Below are 25,153 nucleotides of genomic sequence, written 5' to 3' on the forward strand. Positions count from 1 at the left end.
TCTTCTGAGGAGGCTAGATGTTTCACATCAGTAGTCTTACCTAAGATACAGTGGGTATTTTTTGAAGTGTATCCCATATCTTTACTGACAATGTTTTAGGATCCCTTGTGACCATCAGAGAACATAGAACATTGTGCATTTTGTAGGCTACCCTTGTATTTCAGTGGTCAACTCCAATTGAAACTGGTTCTGAGTGCCTAGCATCTTTCGGTGGTTGTACTGGCATCTTTAATTCTAGTCTCAGGTATGAACAACTGAAGAGATACACAGGACCTAAGGTTGGAAGGAGAAAAAAAGTAGATTTTATTTCACAGGACTATGGTTTCAAGAGTAGTTTACTTAGGTGTTTTTTTTGTTTTGTTTTGTTTTTTTTTACATAATTCTTTAAAAGAAGAAAAACTGTTTAAACTTCTATGCGCTTTGACAGTAAGCTGTTTTGTGGTTATAACCACAATGTATATAACATTCCTGGTGTCACACTGAAGTTGGTCTGTCAGCACAAAACAATGCCAAAAGATAACAGAGATCAGATAAGAGGTACTTTTCTGTTGAGTAAGACAGTTTTGCAGCACTGGTTTTCTTGAGTAATTAATTACTGTGATATCTTCCATTATGAAGGTCTGAAGTTCTGAAAATGTTGGAAATCTTATTCAGCCTATTTGAATGAAATTATTCAAGGCCATATTCTGAATCATATATAAAAATAAACAAAATAAAATAAAATAAAAAAAGTAAAACTGGTAGGATCCTCTCCATTTCTGTGTTTCTTCACTGGTCTGCTTTTTTATTTTTATTTTTTTTTTTATTTTTTGCAGATGGCATTGCAGACAATACATAATCTCTTTGCAGAATGTAACTTCAGGGCACAGCGTCTTGTCAGCAATGTTTTATTGGCTCACCTGGTTAGAGCTGGTGATGTGCTGGCTTTCACACTCACACAGTTTAGACTAGCACTGCACACAGGGCACCTCAAGATAGAAACAGGAGCATCAACCCAGGTGAGGAGGGACCACTGAAATTACATATCAAAGATGGTACCATGTGATGTACAAAACCAATCCTGTATAATAACATTTAATAAGTTCTCGTGATAAGACAGCATCAGTGAAGTGTCTTGTAAATGAGTAACAATGACAAAGTGAAGTGTAAGTATAATTTTGGCATTTTTTTGAAAGATATTGCCAGGAAAGGATGTGTTTTGTTGCCTCACTGTATGCATGGCACTTTCAGCGTCTGTATATTATTTCTTCTGGTATAAGAAGATGTGATTCTCACAAGTAAATAGAGGATTACTTTCTGCCAGCATGCTGACAAATACATCTTCTCCTCCATGAAACTTTCATTATTCTGTGAAGCTGTGTTTTTACTAAGAATAACACTGGCCATGGTGAGACTAACTGTAAAATTGCTGCCATGATGTATGCAAACAGAAAAGCTACTCTGTCTCTTTTGAGTCTTTTCTACAGCAGCTATTTATTTATTTATTTATTTATTTTCCCCAGAGAATTTCTCCTTCATTTTTTCCTGGAGCTCTTTTTCCTGGGGCATTTACTTCCTCTGGCCATACAACAGTAATCATTCTGCATGGATACATCTGTGACCCTCTAAGAAAGGTGAATGCAAAATGGACAACCATAAATTCTATTAAAGGATCAGTGGCAAGGAATGAAATGAAAGCAACAAAATTGGCCAGAAGGCACTGACATTAGAAGAGAATCTTAATAATCCTCCTTCCCCTTTTCTCACTGAAGAAGGTTTAAAGACTTGGAGATTGTCCTTTGGGGTACATATATTGTGCAGGAAGGAAAGACTTACCAACATTAAGAGCAGTATTCCTAGTTTTGCAAAGATGTAACCGTAGCTCTTGTAAAATATACTTGAGATAATCACAGAAAAAGTGAACTGCTAACAGAATAGTAATGAACACAGTGCAGGATGCAGAGATCTGCTGGGTAAGTACCTGGAGCTGAGGCATGCCCTGAGTTCCCCTCTGGTCTGATACCTTATAGGCAGTCAAGCTCGACCTCAAAGACAAGAGTAGGGACAGAAAACTGCAAGGTTGCTTCAGGGCAAATGCTGGAAAAAGAAAACAAAAGGAGCGGGCAGAAACAGCATCTCCTAACAGCAAGGTAGAGGTGTTTAGCCTCTGGGATGTGTACAGCAGAAGCTGTCTGAACAGTGTCCTGATTTCTCCTCTTCCTTGCAAGTACCGTGCACACATCACGGCACTGGCATTGCTATCACCACAACGTTTTGCCTGTGGCTAGGTGCACTGGGTTTACATGGAAAGGTTTTGGTAGCAGGATATCGCAGGGGTGGCCTCTGTTAAAAGAGTCCAGGAACTGCCCCATGTCAGATGAGGAGCAGTTTCTGCCAGCTCCAAAAGGGACCTGCAGCTGGCCAGAGCCGAGTCAGTGAGCAATGCTGGTTGGGCCTCTGGGAGAACGCAGTTAAGAAAAAAAACACTGCTGTGCAACAGCATCTGTGAGAGCATGGAATGAGGAACAGCCCTTCAGACCCCAAGGCCAGAACAGAAGGAGGGCAGGAGGTGCTCCAGGCACACAGCAGCAGTTCCCCTGCGGCCTGAGGAGAGGCCCCTGGAGGAGCAGGCTGTCCCCCTGCAGCCCATGGGTCCCACACGGAGCAGATCTCCACGCTGCAGCCCGTGGAGGAGCCCCCGGTGGAGCAGGTGGAGGTGGCCTGGAGGAGGCTGCGGCCCATGGAGAGCCCCCGCAGGAGCAGGCCCCGGGCCGGAGCTGCAGCCCGTGGAGAGGAGCCCACGCAGGAGCAGGGGGTCTGGGGGGAGCTGCCGCCCGTGGGGGACCCGTGCTGGAGCAGTTTGCTCCTGGGGGATGGACCCCGTGGTACGGAGCTGTGTGGGAGCAGTTCCTGAAGAGCTGCTGCCTGTGGGCAGCCCCCGCAGGCTCAGTTCGGGCAGGACGGCATCCCGTGGGAGGGACCCCACGGGGAGCAGGGGCAGGGAGGGACCGTGAGGGAGCAGCAGAGACAAAGTGCTAGGGACCAATTACAGTCCCCATTCCCTGTTCCCCTGCGCCACTCGGGGTGAGAATGTAGAAGAGGGTGGTCGGGGGGAAGGTGGTCTATTTTTCTTTTAGTTTCTCACTGCTCACTGTTAGTGATAGGCAATAAATTACATTAATTTCCCTGAGTCTGTTTTTCCCATGACAATAATTGTTGTGTGATCTCCCTGACCTAATCTCCATCCCTAAGCCTTTTCCATCATATTTTCGCCCTCTTTCCCTTTGAGGGGAAGGGGGGTGAGAGAGTGGTTTTGTTTGAGTTCAGCTGCCCAGATGGGTATAACCTCCACACACGTTCCTGGTGTCCCTCCAGGAGGGCAGTAACAGGGTCCCTGTGCAACACGGCAAGGTTCCCACAGAGCATCACTCATCTTCACATCTTCTAAATACCTTCCTTTATTCTTAAAGATTATTTCATATGACCCGAGCACAAGATTAGGAGTACAAGTTAACTTTAGGTTTATAGGGTTTGGTATGGAGCAGTAGACTACCTACTTTATTTGCGTTATGCTGTAACTATATCCTCTATGTAATACATGAGAATGGAAGAACAAAATCTATTTTGATTCTGTCTGAAATTCACGCTGTAGATATTGTAGTTAACATGCTGCTTTTATATTAAATCTTTTCCTTTTTTTTCTTTTTTTCGTTTTTTTTTTTTTTTTCCAATTTTGCATTAATGCTATCTTCTAGAGTTTACAAATCACTATTACAGCTGGACCAAAGATACAATGCTACAGGTGTGAACAGACACCTTTTTAAATTACACTTAAAAAAATATACCTTGTACAATAGACTTCTCACAGCCCAGATACCTCTATTTTTCTGGCTAAATCCAGCTAATACACACACCTTGCTGGCCAGAATTTCATAGGTATAAAAGATATAGATACTATGCCTTCATTTGCAAGCACCAACTAAGATAAAAAATAAAAATAAAAAAAAAATCCACATTTGTTCCCTGAACCAGTTTAAGATTTTTTGGGAGTTCCCATGGACATCCAAGCCTTACCCACAATTTTACATATGAAAACAAGTGACACTTTCATATTTGTATTTGTTGTTATTTACTATGCTTGCATATATAGCTCTTTGTGGATGAAAACTGATTTAAAATTTCATGGTATTATTGGGACTACCTGGGATTTTGTTTTTAAGTTCATCCCTTAAAGCCAACAAATAGCCATCTCCTTTGCAAACTCTGTATTATTAGTGTCCAATGTGCTTGCAACTCCTTGAAACCACAGGATTATTTTTTTCCCAGATGTTAAATGTGTATTCATTTCATTCATGTAATTCCACTTAATACATGGAATAAAGCAAAATATTGCCAAATCACCTTCACATAAATTGCAGATGAAAAATAACCCCAGGGCCTGGAAAGTGCCTCCCTAGTTGCCTTTTAGGAGGTGAGCAACTAAGTGGGGTTGTGAACCCTTTGGGGTCATAGTTTACTGTGCTCATCTGCCTGAAAAAGGAGTACTGATGGTTTGGTATGTGATACTATAGGAGATGATACATATCTGGAAAGTGTCAGAATAGGAGAAAAGCTGAGGAGACTGCAACTAGGATCATGGTCGGAAAGGAGCTGGCAGGGGGAACCTGCTGACACCCTCACGTGGAGGTGGCAGCAGCAACTCCATGTAGGCAGAGGAGGCTGTTGGCTGGCTTGCTAGCCAGGCTGCCCCCGGCTAACAGGACAGCCTTCAAAGCCAGTGCTGGCATTTTCACCAGTCGCTTCTGGGTATATAACTGGTTGGAAAATTTCTGACAGAATAATGTTTCCACTAAAGAGACAATTCTATTAAAATTGACACATTTCACAAAAAGAAGACAGCATTGATTCGTTTGGACTCTTCACATTCTAAAAATTGAACCTTCTCAATCCAATTCAATGCTATGAAAACAATTAATCTCAATTTTACCACTTTGATTTACCGTGCATTTAAATATTACATGAGCTATCACATACACATAATATGTATAGGTAGTATTCTGACACTAAAGGGACTTAGTGATTTCACTTTATGAAAAAGGCTTCACAGTATCAAAAGGAAACATTTTGATAGTAGATTCACACTACAGTTTCCACAGTGTCTATTTATAGGAAGTGTGAAAGATGAGGCTTTCCAAAAACAAAATGGGAAACTAGGTTTGACTATGCAATGCACTGATCAGGTTTCTGAACACCTCTGCATGGGAAGCGGTGACTTAAGCTATGGAGTTCTGCAGGGCCGATGCTTGGAGCAGACTTTTGATTTCCACAGTCCTGACCATCACCCATGGTTAAGCCAAGGAGCCAGCATTGCTATTGCTTTCTTTCCTCTCCTCTTGAATCTGCTGTCAATAGACTCTGCTCTGCTACATAGCCAGTAAGATGCAGGACTGACCGCAGCTGCTCATCAGCCAGATCTCCCAGCCTTCTGCCTCTGCTGAATTTTAAACTGGGATGCAGCCTTTTAGTTAGTGACTGACCAAACACAGCTGTTAGAAATGTAATGTTGCAGTCAGGCTGCAGGATTCAGCAATGTGGGTGTAATTGGACAATAATGATTGAGGTGTGGAACATTTCCTGGGGAACTGATAACCAGCTGGGAGGAGTTAATGTCCCGCACAGCGCTGTGGCTCATTAACCTCTAGCAGATATTAAATCCCCAGAGGACATTCCTTGTAGAGGTTGTTGCTGCTATTTGAAAGGGGATGAGGCTGTGTTTTGTTTTCTTTATACCTACCAGTTTGTTGTCACCTGTGTTATTTGCTTGATGGTGATTTCTTTTGCTTTGCCAGGAGAACTATAAGATTTGTAAATCTCCTCCGTTAGCCATAGTAAAGGTCTTGAAGTCCCCAGTTGGTAACTAGTTGTTCCTGCACAGCTGTGCCTAGCTGGGCTAACTCCTGGCCCACAGGCCAATCCCGGTGTCCCTTACTGTGATACAGTCCCACACTGACAGTGGAGGTATCTACTTTTCCATAGGTGAAGCAATGCAAGTATGAGAAAGCGAAAGGTAGACGATGATGTATGAGGCCTTTTAATTTATTCAGGGAAATTTCAAGGAATCCTGTAATTCATAAGCTAACATTGATTACTTGATAAAGAGAGCTGTCCCACAAACTAGTTCTGAAAAGAAAAAGATGTAAAAGTATAATAATAAAAGTTATCTATGGGTGTACCTTTGTCAGAGAAGCTCCATAACATTATCAACTAAATCATATCCCCAGTCTTTTACAGTTTTCCAACAGTACTGGAAGCTAGCCTTCCAATTTTTATTTGATCCAATAAAAGAGATTGCATACAGTTTTATGTCGTATTTTGGTACATTTTGAAGTTATTTTCTACTCAGAAGGGAAAATACTCATCGGAAACATCCTAATGAAAACCCAAAGCTTTTCTTTCCAACCTCTCTCCTAAAAACACCAGGGACAGCTCTGGAAGTCAGCATCAGTTAAAACTGCCATTGCTGGCTGTCCACTGGAAATTATCTGAAAGTAATTTCTTATGGAATTACATGATACAATTACATCAAAGGTGTATTTGGTCCTGACTACAGGAAGGAAGGACAGAATCATGGTGGATATTGTGGTATTTACATCTGAACATATGGCTTACCAGTGGACTTGGAATTGTTCTCTTTGTATCTGCACTGGGAACATGAGGGAAACTCATTAATAGTGGAAGGAATTAAAAAGGCAGAGGCTAAGGACAGCTATCCAGTGAGGTGCAGCTGTTATACGTATAACCAGAGCACTTGCCATGAAGTCATTTAAAAAACACACTGCTTTATAGCTGGTTCTTGAGAGAAATTCTCATTTGAATTACTAGTGTTGCTGAGAAACTTTGCAGTGACGTGCTTTTATATTAAAGGACAGATAAATTTGGGCTCCTGTTGTAGAAAAATTCCACTCAATAACAGGGCTGTCTCTGAAAGAGAGGAGGCTTGAAAAGTTTTTTTATTCAGCTCCCTTGTACTGGTAACCTTGACAAGAACAGACTAATGTGGCTGGGTCAGCCTAACTTGATAAGAGCAGCTTGTCTGTGGCAAGGCTGTGTGGATGCTTGGCACCTGGGCTGTGTTGGGCTGAAGGGGTGTGTGTACTTGGGAGGGCAACCAGCCAATGTGACTGAGCCTAACAGATATCACGAGGGAAGCTGTAGTTGCATGAGGAATGTTTTATGGCCAGAGTTTTGACCCTCAACAAGCCAAGCAGTTATTAAGACTGGGACTATGGGCCACTCTGCTGATGCAACGGGTTTTGTTCACTTTTATGTACAGGGCTATTTTATATTTTCCAATTAAAGTTGTTTGCCATTTGATCTTCCAAAAGACTCTCCTGTGATCTTGAAAAGTTGAAAAATACCTGGAAAGCAAATGGGAAGGTCACAGCTTGAGTCCCTAAACCATAAGAATAGACACATTTTTGGACAGGGAAGATTTAAAGTAAGACCACTTGGAAAACTAACTCTGGTAGTCACCGTTGACGTCTGGTACAAGGTTACAAAATAAAAAGGGGAATAGATTGAAACATATGACCTCAGTGAAATAGCTGTTCTTGTGGCATGGTGTCCATGTGGAATAGTATAAGATAAATATACTTAAAGAAGAAGAAAATAGACTGACCACTACTCTCAGGATGTGATAAAATACCAAAGAATATCATTCCTCTCTCTTAAACTCTGTAAGTGTATTACAAGTAGAATGAGGACTGAACTTGAAGAACAGAATAATACTTTAAAGAACAAATAATAGAAAATTGGTTTCTTTCTTTTTTTTTTTAATATATGTATTGTCTCAAATCACTTTTATTGTTCTTCATCTAAAGTGCAAGAGAGCCTCAATGTGTGTGTGATGCCAAAATACTCTTCAGATGAGAATTAATATTCTACCCTTGTAACAGAAAAGTCATTCAAAAACTGTCATAAATGATATACCTAATACCATAAAACAGTTCTGAGACTGGGTGAAGTGAGGGCTTGAGGCTTCTTTTTTTATATTTCTTGAGTTCTTATGGGGCTTTCTCTGCCACAGTATCTTAAAATTTGTGACCTTAAGAATTCATTCTCCTAATACTTTGATGTTACTATGTCCAATTTGATAGATAAGAAATAGGGCCCCAAAGAGTTCAAGGAACAAGTTCATGAGATGTAACAGTTTGGAGTCCTAGAGTTTTGGTGGTCTTCCTCAATCTTTCTGCTTAGCTCTTTGAGAACTACCAGGTTACAGCCTATATAGTACACCCATTCTGCCTCTTGAATGTGCTCTTCCATTATATAGATGTGAAATCACTGGGTAACAAGAACACATCTAATCTCTCAGGGTCTCAGTGTGGTAATTTGAATCTGGTCCCCTCTCTAAGACCCGTTAATACTTTTTATTCATTTATTGTCATCGAATACATGCTTAGCTGAGGTTAGTTTATACTAGCAGGGCTCTCTCAAGAATGGTTATTTTAAATTAAAAAAGGAGTTATGCCTTCTGAGCCTTTCAGGGCCCCAGCTCTGTGAAGTGATTTGGTACTTCAGATCACTAGGCTAAGTAGGCTAACATCTGGAGTCCTATATCAAGTGAAGCCGTGTGTTACTCAGTAGAAGGGTAAAATTTAAGAATGCATACTTGTGTCTGAAGCATTTCCCATTTACAAACTCAATGCTCAAGCTATTGGAAAGATCCCAGTAAAACGACAGCTTCCCCAGGGAGGAGAGGAGGTTCAAGGCTGTTGCCATTCAAGCATCTGATTCAAAACTGTGCTTTCAGTCTGTGAACTGGAGTCATGGCAACCCAGAAGGTGAGTCCTTTTGTATGTCTAGCCTTATATGACTGGCCCAGCTGGGCAGCAAACTGAATAAAAGGCTGCAGCCCAGATGGATAATTGACTATTTGAGGACAGAGCTGGGTCATTCACAATGAGAAAGAAATACTTTGTTTACAGTTAGCCATGTTCAAGTTAGATATCTGTTATTGTCACATAAGTATCTCCTTAGCTGATGGGAAGAGATAAGACTAAACAAAATATTCTTAAGAAGTGCCTTTATGGTTTATGAAAAGTACCTAGATGAATGACCAGAAAAAGTCCCTTAACTTTTTGATGGTTAGAGCTGGAAAATACAAATTCTCTCCCCTCATCCCCTGCCTTTTTTTTTTTTTTTGGTATGATTAATATTACCAAGAGTAGACGCTAAAGCAATACTGTGAAACACCTGGTTTTCATCAACATGAAATCTACCATTCACACATCAGTCATATGTATGCTTATTTAGGCTAATAGCCAAATGACGTGGCCATAAAGTCAGAGATATCTCCCTAGCAGGAAAACAGTCTTAGTTAGAAATGGTGATAGGTTAGGTAAAAGCACCTGGATTAGTTGAAATATCACTTATTTATTTATTATTAGATGACACACAAATCCCTTTTTTTTTTTTTTGTGACAAAAGTCAGAAACCTGCTTTAGGGATCATTTAGAGCATATTAAAAAAAATCCTCTTTTGTATCCTCCTGAAATATGTACAGTCTAGTTCCATGAGACAGCACCAGACAAAAGTGGAGAGGGGGGGCTTTGTTGTGTTTTCACACATGGTTTGCATATAATATGAGGATAACTGTCAATGACAGCATTTAGCTAGTTGAAAGAATGAGTTTTTCCAGTGTATTCTTGCAAAATTCTGTTTTCCAGCAAATTCTTTAGAAACCATTTTCTCAGAGTAGAGCAAATGGATTGCCAGAAATCATGAAAACAAAATGACTGTCACCACTGATTAATGAAAATAATATGCATGCTTGTAGGCGCACACTCACTAATCACATTTCCCATATACAAGCCCTAATCTTGTATTTACATTCAAAAATACCTATTTTGCATAAAAGGGAACAACAAAAGAAGCTAAAAGTAAATACTCTGTGGGAGAACACATCTCTGCAGCAGCCTGTGTCTGAACTGAAGATGTGACAGTAGCAGTCTCCAGCTGATACCATATTCCTAGTGACTGAATGGGGTTATACAAAGAAAAGAAGAGCATGATATTTCCTACACATCATCATGCTCTTAAATTCTCCAGACCAGGAGGTAAAAGTGATGGTTAGCAAACTGATGAAAGTTAAGCATTAGCAAGTAACTCTTTCTTTGATCTTTTAGCAACATTAAACCCTCCAACTCTCTAAAATAGACACAGTGAAGACAGGACTGATGTGATTCAGTGCACTGTGTATTTTTAGACACTTCAAATTGTACTCAAGACAAATCCCAGCCACATGCTTCTAGACCCCCACCTTTCTTCTTTTCTAACAGTCTCAACAACTTCCAAAGGCTGTGCATGTCCCATCTGTAGCTAGGAAAACAACAAAGACAGCTATGCATACAGCACAGTGGCCATCCTCTCCTCTTCTCCCTTTTTAAGCCCTGGGCCCAGCTGGCACTAGACACCTCATTGTGCAGGTGGTGGCCTTCCCACTCTTGCAGTCCTTTCTTTTCCTTGGCAAAGACTGACAGCTTTCTGGTGAGCATCTAAATTAATTTATCTTAGGGAGTGATGTCACCTCTTCAGTCCTATCATAAAGTCCTGGTGAATGGTAATAAAAAGGAAAGGAACCAAAACTTGAGGAACTTATTTTGTGTGTGTGTTTTGTTTGATTTGGGTTTTGTTTTTTCCTTCATTCCCCAATTTCTGCTATAAGCCCACGGCACACAGCCTTAGGTAAATGAATAAGGTTTAATGAGAACACAACCTGCAACCAGACATATATTTGTATGGCACATAACAAATAACCTCTTTTGCCTTTTCATTATTTGGATGAAACTCAAAGCATATGGAAAGGACAAGTAGTAATTGCTGAGCAGCCAGCACTTCCATAGCTGGTTGGACTGCTCTCACATTCAGAATCTTCTGACTTCCTTTCTGACAGTGCACCTGAACCAGAATCTCAGATCCAAGCTTCCTCTTGAACTTTGCAAAGTAAAAATGAACTACTAGTAAAAACGGTACAGTGGCAGACCACACTGAGCAAATGCATTATGGAAAGTTTCACAGATTCACAGATTTCTCTAGGTTGGAAGAGACCTCAAGATCATCGAGTCCAACCTCCGACCTAACACTAAGTACTCCACTAAACCATATCCCTAAGCTCTACATCTAAACGTCTTTTAAAGACCTCCAGGGATGGTGACTCCACCACCTCCCTGGGCAGCCCGTTCCAATGCTTAATAACCCTTTCGGTAAAGAAGTACTTCCTAACATCCAACCTAAACCTCCCCTGTCGCAACTTTAGCCCATTCCCCCTCGTCCTGTCACTAGGCACGTGGGAGAATAGACCAACCCCCACCTCTCTACAGCCTCCTTTCAGGTAACTGTAGAGAGCGATAAGGTCGCCCCTGAGCCTCCTCTTCTCCAGGCTGAACAAGCCCAGCTCCCTCAGCCGCTCCTCGTAAGACTTGTTCTCCAGACCCCTCACCAGCTTGGTCGCCCTTCTCTGGACTCGCTCAAGCACGTCCATGTCCTTCTTGTAGCGAGGGGCCCAAAACTGAACACAGTACTTGAGGTGCGGCCTCACCAGAGCCGAGTACAGGGGGACGATCACTTCCCTCGACCTGCTGGCCACACTGCTTCTTATACAAGCCAGGATGCCGTTGGCCTTCTTGGCCACCTGAGCACACTGCTGGCTCATATTTGTTGCACTATCAATGCAACAGTGTTGCACTATCAGTGTTGCAGTATCAGTGTTGCACTATCTGGAATGGCTAAGAACAGAGCTTTACATTGTTGTAACTGCATCCAAGGAAGGCATGCAAAATAGCTGTAGGCAAGGGGCCTGTTTTTCCAGTCATTTTGAAGTATTTTTATCTCAACTACATCTATGTAACAAGCTCTGTGAGTTAGAAAGGAATGCAAACCTGGAAAGGAAAGCCCTCCTGTGAAGGACTCCCAACACTTTCCTTCCTGTGTGTTCTGGTTTCTGCCCCCACTGTACAAGCCAGCAAAAACACAGCTGGGAGATTTGCTGGCTTTGGCACTGTTGAGGGACTTCATCGTAACTTCACATGTAGAATGGGAATCTTCTTTTCTCTGCCTTTGCAACATGATGAAGAGAGCCAAGAAATGGCTAGCTGGCAAGCAGGTTTTTCTCCACTCTTTTAATAAATCTATATGCACATTTAGTGTTTCTAAGTGTGTAGAATTCCATTTAGTGTTGGAATTTTAGGAATATTCTTTCTGTTGGTACTTTCTGGTACAGTACAAATTACCAATTGTATACAATCATATATTTGACCTAAAACCAAATCTTAAAGTGCATGATCCCTAGAAAGCATGATTTATTTATCCTCTGCTAGCAAGGGCAGTAAAGCCAAAGTTTTCATGGGGAAAGTTTCTGGTTGGGCATAGACTAACAGGGGTGTTTTGTGGCAGGGTCAGTTGTGTTCTGGCAACACAACTAAGAAATATACTCTCACTTCCCTCTCAGTGACTTCTCTTACCCAGCATCCTGATAGTCCGAATTCAAACTACCAAGGGAAAACCTACATTTCCTATTGCTGAGAACCTGTCACTAACTTATAGCCACTCACTTCAAGTAGAAAACACTGGTTTGCATTTTTGTAAATAACTCCCTTAGGTATGAGGGGTCAGTGGAACAGTATCTCTCTCTTACATTGCCAGCCACTCATCCATATGAAATATCAGTTTAGTGAGAAATTATGTGTCTACTTTAAAATTTGCATTTGCAGAAGGCCTTCTGATTCATCTATTTTAAGTAAAAAAAAATGTATTTTGTACAATGTGATTTTTCTTTTGACAAATTTTATAATTTTCTTTTCTTTTTGAAAAGAGACTTTTTCTCCATTTCCTTAAGCTCTTCTAACTTATAAGAGAAATGTTCATGGATTTACATTTTGAGTGGCAATCTTTCTTTGCAATGTTTATGACCCTGACAAAAAGAGAAAAATATTAAAGATTTAAAGTTATTGCTAGAGTTTTTCATAGGTGAGTTTCTCAAAGAAATCTAATATCAAGCAAAGATTCTTTATTTCTAACAAAACTTGATTTTGGATCTGGACTCCTTATGAAAATAATACCATAATACCAAAGAAATAGTAGGGATATTGGAAAACACAGGTCATAAACAGAGGAAATAATTCAATTTTGAATAGGAAGGAGCCGGAACAACCAGAATCATAGAGGAAAATGAGGATAGAAAACCTTGGACAGTGAAATGACACCTAATATATCATTTTCTCATTTCAATAGACAGCAATTAAGAAGACAACATTGAAATGGTTCGGTCATGGCAAGAATACAGACTCATTTTCCTTTTGCAAAGAATCAGCTATCACCAGTTCTTCAAAAAACTCACCAACTCAAGCACCAGCCAACATTCTGTGGGTTGTACATATTTAACTTCACAACTGTTTCTAAAACAAATACTAAAGTCCCATTTTCCACTTTTATAGTGCACATCTACCTTCTGGTAAGAACTCTAATTTTCCCAGAACTTAAGGATGATGTATTTAAGTGGGAATTCAGGACACTGTATTTGTACATACCATGATGTAGAGAAGGTGGGAAGAGTGTGGGGAATTGGTGATGGAGGATAATTAATGGTCTGGACTATGTGTTGCCAATAGTCCATTTGAGGAAGAGTCAACATCAGGAGTAATGTTTACCTAGGCTAAGAATTAAGAATTGGGAACGTCTGGTGGTTTTTTTTATTATTTTATTTTTTATTTTATTATTTTTTTATTTCTTTATTTTTTTATTAACAAGCATATCTATACGGCAAAACGAAAAGAACAATGTAAAAACTGGATTTGGTTACTATAAGTAAGAGCCTCCTCCTCCTCTACAGGAAGTGTGTTTTTCATTCTCCCTCTTTCTTTTTTTTTGGTAAAGATATATCATTTTTTTTTTTTTTTTTAGCTTTAGAGTACATAATCCTGTAATGCTTTACTGCTTTTTTAATTAGTCTGTTATCACTATCTTTCAAGCAGCATTTCTGAGCAATCCTGCATGTCTTTTAATCCATTCTGTTCAGGGTAAACTCTGTGACTTGTTTTCTATACAGGTATTTTCCAAACAAAAAAAACTGTCATCATCCTTTGTGTCTTAAATTGTCTGCTCTGCAGTAGAAAGAAGGCATGACAATTCTAACCGTCTCAGGTATTTGTAGCCAGTGCAATATTGCAAAATGTCAAAAGCATTTGAGCAAAAATTTTAGAGCATACAGAGAATGTAAGCTACTTTAAAACACTGAGCTTGCAGTGATTGGTACATCCAGCAACAATACTCTACCATGGCCTTTCAAAAGCATTGAATGCCTAGTGAAAAATACCATACAACTTGGAAGCCAATTTTTAAGTATTTTGTGTGGCTTCTCTTTGTGAAGGAAGGAAAAAGACAAGCTGTTACCTTAAAAGCATTCTGTAAGAGGCACTCCGCAGCTACAGTTTTACCGTGAGTTCTCTCTGTAAATTAAACAGCAAATTTCCACAATTACCTAAACAGGTAAATGCTGAATTTTAAACCTTCAGTAGGTCTTTTCAAAACTACTTATGTTTCTCTTCTTTCAGGGAGCTTTGGTTTCTCTAATAGCCACAAGAGTGCGTAAAGAAAAGCAGAGTATAAAGGTAAATTCATTAGTTTTTACTCCAACAACAAAAAAGGACTAGAACTGCAGCTTTTGGAGAAAGAAATGAGATACAGGACGAAGGGCAGGCTTAAGGCAGGGCTTTTTCCAGGATACAGTTTTAACCTTTCCATTTGAGACTGAGCATGTTAGCAAGGTTAGTTTGGGTTCAGTTACGTCTGTCTTAAATACCCAGAATTTCAAAAACTGTTTGCAAAGGCTGCAGGAATTCTGAAAAAGGAAATAACTAGTATAGATATTGTCTATACCACCATGCTTGGAGGAGCCCAGGATATTAACTCTCTGGAATTATGTTAACTCTCCAGAATGGTTGCCATACACATAGAACTGCATTCAAGTCTGCATGTAACTCACTGTGCTTTACTTGGGGGAGTCTTCTGCTCCACTGCCCACACACAGTCCCACAGACTCTGTATACACACAAACTTTAGGGCATGTCCTACGGCTGTGGTGGCTACCTCAATGCTGAGCATCTTCTGAAAGGAGACCAGAGCCAGAAGTAGGTATGGCTATAAGGCCCTACCTACCATGCTCACATGTGGGCTATCCTCACTAGTAAGGATGGTTGCTCCTTACTGTTTGCTGGTCCCTTCTCACATCTTACTCCAGTGCAAAAGAATCAGCCCAGGTCCTTTACAGTCACAGAAGAGGAAGCTCAATTCTCACAATAGTCATGGAGTTACGCTGGGTTACCCACTGGCTATCTACTTGCCTGGTTAGCACCTACGCTAACTCTGGTTAGAGTGGGCTGTATTTTATTTACACACTTCTTTTGCTTGTGTATATTTTTTTAACCTTTAGTCCTTGGTTATTTATTTTTTTTTTTTTTTACTATCTTATGGATGTCAATTCCTGCTCTACAGCTAGCATCCATATCAGCCATGCAGTCAACCTTCCTTTCACCATGTGAGCCGCATACACAACTGTCTGTTAGTCTGGGGGCTGACATCTAACCTCCTTCTCTTATTTTATAGGAAGATTCCAGTAAGACTTTACAGTAAGACTTTAACAGTTCAAGCTGGTGTGAAGTGCTGTGGTCCAACTTGCTCCAGGTTACCATGGTCTTCTTCCATTTCTGAAGCCAGCATGACACAGGATGCTAGTGGTGTACAAAAACACCACCAAACCCAATGCCTTGCACTGAGAACTGTTTAAAAACAGTGATGGTAATTTTTCAGAAACATATTTTAGTCTGTATCTTTGTATATAACTGGAACTTCATGAAAGAAACCAGAGGTTTTGGATGCTTCCAATTCTGCATTTTGTGTCTCACCACATTAAGGAAGGTTGTTTTTCTGTGTTGTAGATACTCAACACTTCTTGAGAAGTTAGGTACCTAGAAAACCTCTAAATATATTTTGAAAGCTTGAAACTTGTTTACATTAAGATCTCAGTCCTGTACTTGTTTGACAGAGCTCCCTTTCATTTATATTATCATCTGATACAAATTCTGTTGTTCCTCTCCTACTTTTGCTTTCTGTATCTATAACTTTAAGCTCTTCAGCACAGGACCTGTGCTCGCATGTTGTCTGTAGCACGCTGTAAAGAAGCTACAGGAGCAGAGGTCTTGTTTGTCATTGTGTCCAGGTCCCACCTTCCCTGTATCACTCCCAACATCAGAACTCTGCAGCATGGTCCAGCACTGAAGATACAGCTATGACTGCACAGGAGAAACAAAGATTTTGGCAGGAGAACAATCAGCTGGAGCAAATATAAACTGTGAGGAGAATTATGCTTCCACCAAATTCGTTTCCTCAGCTTGCTGTACACAGATAATGTGACTAGCCAGCTTGCTTTTCCATGGCACTGCTCCTTTCTGTCCTGCCCTCTCTGTGAACGTGTCCCTGCCATATCTTCACTAGACACTAGCACTGAGTATCTGCAGCATTACAGCAACACAGCACCAAAAAAACCACCCTAGTTACAGGGATGAAGTTTTCACTGTAAGAAGTGCCAAATAGAAGACTGCATCACGTGCTTGTTTTACAGGGTTACACAAATAGACTTTCTGACAGATAGCTCTGTGGAATCAGCAACTCCTGTTGTATTCCTTTCATAGGCACTTTATTGCTGCTGATGCCTAGGCTTGCTCATTTGGCATCCTGTGCTGCCTTTACATCAAGACACGAAGCAGGCTTCCTCTTTACTGCACTGGCTACATGTATGCAGAGGCAGAAGGACTGGGAATGCAGCGCATCCCCTACCACCAACCAGCTTACCGGCACCCTGCACTACTGCCAGGATAGCCTATGGCTGGTGACTGCATGGAGAAAGCCTAGTTTCTGAAGGGTCATCTCTGCAGGGCAGAGGGCTGGCAGCCTAGAAATAGCAGAAATAACTGCATCAGGAGAATTTTAGAAGTCACAGGAAACATTTGAAGCTGGAGCATGCCAAAAATAGGATGGAATAGTACACAGCAAAGGTGACTTAGAGGAAGCCCATGCCTCTTCCCAGACTCATCCCTAATTCAGACCTCATTATGTCTCTGGTTTTCCCCTCAACATCATCACAATCCCTCCTCTTATTTGTTTTCTGAAGATAGGGTGTGACGTATGAACATGAGACAGCAGAAAACTTCTCCCCTTACTAATATTGTGAGACAAACACTGATAAGCCTTTGCTGGGTACTTGCCATCCTTAAGCCCTCCTGCAAGTGCCAGCAGGACATTGAGGAAGACAGAGGACACAAGGCCACCCCTGCCTGTTAGCACCAGGGTAGCAGAGAGTGCAGCAGTTCCTCCTTTTGCACAAGCAACCTTGTTGTAAGCAAGCAGCTTGAGACAGCATGGAGCTGGCCAACTCCTTGCCAGGGGATGTGCTTGGCTGCACTGCCCCAGAGGCATGGTCTAGCCATTTTCCCTGCCTGCACTACTGGGAAGGGCTCTGCTCACCTCCTGGGTCAACAGGGCCCCTTGCAGAGCTGCACACATCAGCACATGTTGGGGTGCCCATGCCACCATCCTCCTTCTCTGGCCATCTCAATGCTGCCAGCATCACTGTGGCAGCCCTTAAACCTCCTTGCTTGAGGCTGTAGGGACAGGAGGTCACATGTTCTTCCTTACTGAGCATCACACACATCTCCAGGTGGTGGTAGGAAGGAAGATGGGGTATCTGTTTGAGCAGGATGTCTTTTTTTTTTTTTTTTTTTTAAGAGAGCACTTAAAGACTTAAGCCAAGCCAAAGCCAAGTGAAATTTTCCCACCAAAACCAGAGCAAGAAGCAAAGTCAATAGGAAATGAGTTAATCTTGTGAAAACCACAAGTCATTATGGGATTGGAAAGGATTATTGCAGTTTAGATAACCTTAAGAAGCATTATCTGTCTTGTTTATACTTGTGTCAGATGCAAGGTAGAGAGTTAGACTGGGAGTCATGGCTGGCAGTCCAGCATCAGAAAAAAAATAAAAATCACCTTCTGTGAAGGACCGGGTGAAACACCAGCACACAGGATGAAAGGCATCTCTTCTCCAAGTTTTATTCAGATGCTCTTGTTATCTGGGAAGCATATCCTTCTAAGAGATCAAAGACTATGTTTTCGAGCATTGAAGCTGAACTGAAAGTGAGTCAGAGCTGGGATGTTACTGGACTGAAAGAGACAATTCAACAATAACAATAGAATTTTTGCTGAGAAGAGGCTGCAATTTATCTCATGGAATATGCTTCTTTCAAGGATGAGAAAATCCTTATTAGGAAATCCAGTCTTTTCAAAAGATGCTGTTTTTGACCTGCCACTGGTTGTATGCTGCATTGACTGATTTATATTGATATCTGTTATGTAACCCGCATGGTGGAAGAGTAACCACTCTGTTCCAGCTCACATTATCCAAATGTTCAAGTATATAGACGTATATCAGTGCTGAATCTACTTTAATTTTCTCTGAGCAGATACGCCCAGAAAGTTTGCTAGAGAACAGACAGTCAATTCTAAATATGAAACGTTTCCCCTTTTGTTTGAAATAGAAAATAATCTGAAAGCCTTTCTCTGGTAATAAACCCATCTTTGTAGCATACATTTTTTTTTTGAAAAAAATATTTGGAGTACTCACAAAGAAAGAGACCTCATCAAGGTATCAAAAATAATATGCACTCTGAAGCACAGAATATAACAGCATTCTCTTTGATGAATAGGAATTGCTCCATTTTTAAGCAGAAAGTGTCTAATGATGAGATGCGGGCTGGCAAAGCAGAATTGCGGGTTATTTGCATCCCAGCCTCAAGCTGCCAACAGGTTTTACCCACACACTGCATCTTCATATACACTCAGGACTGATAATTAGATCAAATTTATCTCCTTGACCAGAATTTTATCTTTGTTCTTCCTCATTTGTTGCCTTAATTAGTAATGGATCTTGGTTTTATTCTTGGACTGTCCTATTTAGTAGTAGTAGGAATTGTGTAGTTTTGATTTGTTAAATATATATATATATATATCTTATGAAGTGTCATAGTAAGAACTGTGTTCCTCTGCTCTTTCATGCATCCTGTTCTCTCTGACCTTGGGAAAGTTTCATTTCAAATGAATCAATCACAATCTCACAAGAAACACACCACGCCTAAACCAGAAACAGAAAACATATTTTGTTAGAAAGCCACTAAATGAAATAATGTGGCTGTTTACAAGAGACTTCACTTGCGTGAGAGAAATTTGGGACTCCATGAAAATGGAGGAGGTCAAAGGTGTGTGACAGCCTGCAGATTATTAATTTCAGCATTATCTTTGCTTTTAAAACCTGCTGTTCCCTTCAAGGGAGTGCTAGTCTCTCTTAAGTGAGAAGTAGCAATACATGATCACAGGAGTTCTTGGGATAGGGGAGAAGAGCTATAGAAAACAATTAGCCTAATTAAAAAAAAATCTTTTGCTAATTAAATGCCTAATTTTCACTTATTAAAACTGGCTGGAAAATCAAAACAAAAGCAAACAAAATCTGACTTTGTTGGATGGCAGGGTTTTAATGAAATTTGAAAAAAGTTTTCAAATCAGAAGACTTACAGTTTCCATTAAGATCTTCATTTGAATGCAAAGCTATTAAAAATAAATGCGAAATTTTCTATACCAATAACAACAGCCCCCGAGGTATTTCCCTTTTCACAGCATGAGCTCAAATTCATGGCATAGTACAATTAAGCTAGATGGAAAAAAAACGCGTAGGATGTGACTCAATCAGGCATCTCATATTTATTATTCTTTAACTTTTGATATTTCTTGTTCCCAAATATGACTTCTTGTAATGCTGTAGAAGTCCTGATTCATTTTGTTTGGCTTTAGATACACCATACCTTATTTATGCATGTAATCAGCTCATACTCTGTATATGGACTGTGCCTCCTTGAAAGAGGGAACTCACCAGCAATACACTGGAGGTATGATTCATCCTTTAAAAGGAAATTTTTTCTTCCAACTACTGGGAGCCTGGTTTCCCTAACCTAGGCTGCTATTGAGAGAACGCAGCTCTGCAATATATCTTTTTCCCAGCCTATCAGAAAGAACTGATATTGCAAGACAGACTATCCTCACCTGTGCTTGGTTCAGTTCTGCGGCCTGAAGGTACCTGGAGAGTGCAGATGTTGTTGGTAATGCAGATGATCTCCCTTACTGCACTATGTTTTAATTACATAAGCAGCTCACCAATCCTAAGATGAACACCAATGACATTTTCAAGGAAATGTGGTATTTATAAGGGGGAGACATTATTGTTCTTCTGAAAATGTGAGTTTTGCTGAACCAGAGGAACAAAAAAGCAATACACGAATGAAAAGCCTGAATCTAAACTTACATAATTTTGAGTTAAGTTGGCAAGTGTTTATACACACATCCAAGACCCGTTAAATGTATTATACCCATTTGTTAACTCCAGTCATAAAAAGAGAGATGTGATTATATTCCACTTCATAAGCAAAGATCAGACAATGTTTATGCAGCCTTAGATCAAGCTGAAGTATGACCTTGCAGACCATGCAAGCAAATTAAAGTCATTTCTGAACTACTGCTAAACTGGAATTCAACTTACTTTGATTCACTAGGAACTCTTGATCATCTCCCTTCTTTTGCTACCAACAGACACTGCATAAACTTCATGGCTTCCTTGTCATTTTAGGTAGATCATGTCTTGGTGAAGGAATAAAGGTAGTTGCCTTTTTTGTTGTTGTTGGTTTAACTCAGACAACATTCCATAACTTGTCAGTAATCAAGTACAGGACTTGTTCTTCCTCCTTAAAAATACAACTCGCTCTGTGTCAATGTATGACTGTTTTTGTCAGTGTTAATTTGAGCTTCAAAACATATGCAAAGAGGACCACCATAAGAAGTTTAAAACCAGTTACAGCACGAGCTCTTACCAGTTTCTAGAGCCCACTACCTTTGTCAACTTTTGGAAATAAAGGTAAGCAAAATATAGGCCAATTATTTTTTCACTTTTAAAAACAAAGCCATATTTCTGTTTTGCACTGAATGAAAAAAGAAGGTTTCTAAACTCTTTTGAAAGCCTAATATTGTTGAGGGGAATACTTCATTTTATGAAACTTAATATTTATGAAAATGTTTTATAATGCAGCCCCAGTATCAGTCTTTTGGTCTGAATGTGGAGCTGTATCCAATGTGCTTTACGCAGATACAAATAGAAGGAGATAAAAGAGACGTCATTTTAATGCCAGGGCTATAGACATTCCAGTGACACTGATCAACTCACAAACAGCAGAGAAAAATGACATGCCTCTTTTAAACTGCCTAGCTTCATAACTAACATGTACTAATATGCTTTTTAAAAAAAATCACAAATGTTACTTCTTACAAGCATTCATCAATTGATTTGCATAGTCAGGAAATGCAACTCCTAGAACTATAGACACAGTGTTATGTGGCCCCTGTACACACTCACCAACTTCACACATGTGATCTGGGTTACTGAAAGCTAAGGAAACAGATCCAGCCATAATTTCCCTGAAAAAGTCATGACAGATGGTTTACGTCTCCACAACTGTGAAAAACTGCCTTTAAGTAAGAAGCACCTGCAGCTTTTCCAGCTGATGCTCAAACAGGCTCAGTGAGTAAAGCAGTTCACCACAAATGACACTGTGCTGCCATCTGTACTTGCTGAGGGCTTGCAAATCCCACTCCATGTGTGTGCCCAAGTGGGACTGCTTGGTACAAATCTCAAGTCTCTCATGAGACTTGATATCATGGACTTGGACTCATGGTATCTTTTGAGGTAGGTTCCATTAACATATTTGGGAGAACATTTTGTGATTCATTTTTAGAGTTACTTGCAGCACATGGTCAGTTACACTTAGAGAAAACATTGCAACTCAAAAGCTCCCTAGAGTCTGCTTGACAGTCCCAACACAGCTCCATAAGTCAGCTATGATTCACAGACATCCAGTTTTATGATAGGACTGGGCTAAATTTCAATGACCTTTGGCTGGATGTTTTGCAATACACTTCCGGGAACAACTATGGCTTATGGCTGAGAACTGGTGAGCATGGCTGAGCTTTGATGTAAGTTTTTGAATTTGAACCATGCAACCAAAGTTTGGAATAAAATGTCCAGCACTTCCTGAAAGCTGATAGCTACAATTCTTTTAGAGCTACTGTAGTACATGGAAGAGTCCTAATGTCAGCATGGTCCCTTCTAAGGTTCTGTGAATTGGAATAATTCAAGTGACCATCTCATAACACAATGGAAAAAATATTTTCTGTGCATCTCCACAGAGCATTTCTACCTTACTGGCTCACAATTCAACAGAATTACTGATGACAGCTTAAAATAACATATTTCTCTGCCTAAGGCCATAAAGAGAATATTAGAAGAAAAAGTGAGTAAATATATCAGATGGGAGAGTCAAGATATTTTAGATGTTGAATGCTACAAGACTGAGTTACAACTAACAGTGAAGTAGCTGTCTTTACAGGAACAAACTTCTGGACAAATCAGACTATCAGTATGCATCCTGCTTACCTCTCATGCTTTGTACTTGTATGTGTATATAATTGCTGTGACAAGTCATACATTTACTCCAAAAGTATTACTTCTTGCAGATTATTTTGTATTCAGTCAAATAAAATATCCAAGATTTTCTGGCTTGGTAAATACTGCTGCATTTAATCCTTACAGAAGAAGGACAAACTATCACAATTAAATTTGGCCTAGGAATTTGCAGTCAGTTTAAGGCCACTAAACATTTTTTCTCCAATTTCAGAAAGCTCCTAGCAATTTAATGTCACTAATCCCTTATTAGTTTGGGAATTTGTTCTCATGCATCTTTGTGCAGGAATGCAGCCTTTTACCACTTCCATTGAATTCTCAGTCTAATTTTCTACAGTAAAGAAGTACCCTGTCTGTCCAGTCTGCTCAGTCAAGCAGAGTAAGCTCTCATAACTGCTGACAAAAAGGTCACTTTGCTAGCATTTGTTATTCTGTGTCTTTTCTAAATCTTGATTTTTAACTTGATACTAAAAATAACTCATTTTGTGTTCTTCAGGCCTCAAAGGTTGCTAAACTGCTTTTGGAGTGTTTAGCATTTTTATTTTTTTGAAGGTGATGGGTGAGACTCTGCATGTAGTGAAAAATACTGAGTTATTTTGATGTCCATTCATGGAAGAATATGCACGGTCTCTACTTCTTCTCATCTTCTAGACACAGGTTAAGATAGAAATAAAATAGGATCTACTTTTAATAAGAACAGTCAAAACTCCTCATATGAAACGAGTTTATTCAGAACTGTAGCCTTTTAAAGCTATCTCACAGTACTTTTCATGGATGTAAGGTGCTACCCTCTACCACTTTGAACAAAATAATATCTTTGTTGCTAATGATTTTCCAGCCTGCTTCCTAATTCATTTTAAGGCAGTCGGTCTTCACTGCCCATCCCAAACTACATTGTAGTATTGCAGTAAAGTTGTTAAACAATTGCAACATGGGTCTCTCTTCAGGCAAGGTGCACAGAACATCAAGAGTGCAATCTGTACTTACAGTCTTGTATATAATATTACTTCACTGAATCTTTTTGTTTCTACAGAATAAAGGTTTGCAATAGGAGCCTGCCCATCTTTTTCTTGCACTTGGAGTACCATGAAAGTAAGCACCATCTGCTAGTGCTCGTCCTGATGAGAAAGGAGCTCAATCTTGCTCTCCCTGTAGGGTGCCAGAGAGATTGCTCTCTCCCAATACCTTTCTCTCCCAAGACATTGGGCAAAAAATAAGAGCGACTTTTACCTTTTATGTACCATTTTAAGTAGATCATGGGTAGGCTGAAAGCTCAATTTATGTCTGATTATTCAAACTGAAGTAGGTTTTCACAGCTTCTCTGGGTACTGCACGATACTCATCTCTGGCTTCACACTGAAGTATAGCACTCTTCTGCCCAGAACTCTGGATTAACGTGTGGATCAGCTTGCATGAGTGGGTCTTGAAAGTACTAGAAAAGATAGTCTCTACTGCTTATATACTGGAACAGCTTCCAGCTTCTGCTTGTACTTATGCAATTGTGGAAAGAGTGAACTGCAGACTTATTTTTAGTGGCAGAGACACACCTACTGTCTCTCATTGAGACTGGCATGAAAACAGAATGGCACACTCCCAAACTGACACAGCATCTGTCCTCAAGTGGTTTTTCTCTTCAAAGCAAGACTATTTTTTTTTTAAACCCTCTGTCCTTCCTATTTAGGGCCAAGGACACGTGAGCTCTTGCTGCCTACAAACCCATGCAAAGTTTGCCAGGAACATTCTCATAAAACAGGGTAAAAAGAGCAGCCAATGTGAGATTTCAGGTTAGTTTCAGTCTGCGAAGTCAAGAAAGTGAACCTCCTCCACCTATAAAGGCATTCTCAGAATTTAGTTTCCTCCAGGAATCTCCCCAGAGAGACGCGCTATTTAAACCCACCTGTTGGGAGTCCTCCCTTCTGCTCACTAGGTGCCTACAGGGTGTAGTGGATTTCCTAAGCCCTTACAGTGCACATCCAACATGCTGCAGATGGCTGTTTAGAGTGAAGGCATTCCAACTATGGTCCCAAACCACTAATATTTTTGTTCAGATTTGCATTGAGGAAAAAGCAGGAATAGGGTACTATTAGTCAATGCACAGAGATGAGGTACCCACAAGCAAAGTACAGCTAAAGTACTCAAGGAAATTGATGCATTTAGAAAGAAAACATGGGACAATTCACTACCCAGAGTTTTGAAAAAAACAGCCAATCTGGCACGTTTAAATAAGAGGTAGGGATCAGTAGTGTTTTCTGACTGGAGAACAGCAAACAACACCTTTGTCTAATAAATGTACCATAAATTATGTTTGTAGCAATGGAGCCATTTGTTTGGCTTTGCTATTACAAAAACAATTTTAAAGAAGAGAATCATTACAGACAGAATAAAAGAGCAAATAGGACAAGACAATGTGAATTCACCAGTGTTTGATCAGACTAGACTGATTTCTTTCTCTGGTGAGATAATTAGTTTTCACACAGGGAAATACATGGCTGATCTAATCTATCTGAACAT

General features: G+C 40.2%; 1 protein-coding gene across 3 annotated transcripts in view; it reads right to left on the reverse strand.

Annotated features, from left to right (window-relative positions):
* The window catches only part of LOC310897286 (uncharacterized protein), a 76,714-nt gene that overhangs the window by 25,917 nt on the left and 25,644 nt on the right, over positions 1-25,153 (reverse strand). The window contains exons 2-3 of one of the 3 annotated variants that reach the window (XR_014582186.1): positions 14,428-14,483; positions 1,974-2,076 (exon numbers count right to left, since the gene is read on the reverse strand). The exons of 1 other annotated variant lie outside the window; for it this stretch is intronic. The gene's annotated coding sequence lies outside the window, so the exon portion shown is untranslated. Of the gene's footprint in view, positions 1-1,973; positions 2,077-5,576; positions 7,398-14,427; positions 14,484-25,153 lie in introns of those variants that run through there. One more of the 3 variants, XR_014582187.1, reaches the window with a different exon arrangement.

The sequence above is a fragment of the Anser anser genome (genome assembly GCF_964211835.1).
Source record: "Anser anser genome assembly, chromosome: 3".
In the NCBI taxonomy this organism is placed as follows: domain Eukaryota; kingdom Metazoa; phylum Chordata; class Aves; order Anseriformes; family Anatidae; genus Anser; species Anser anser.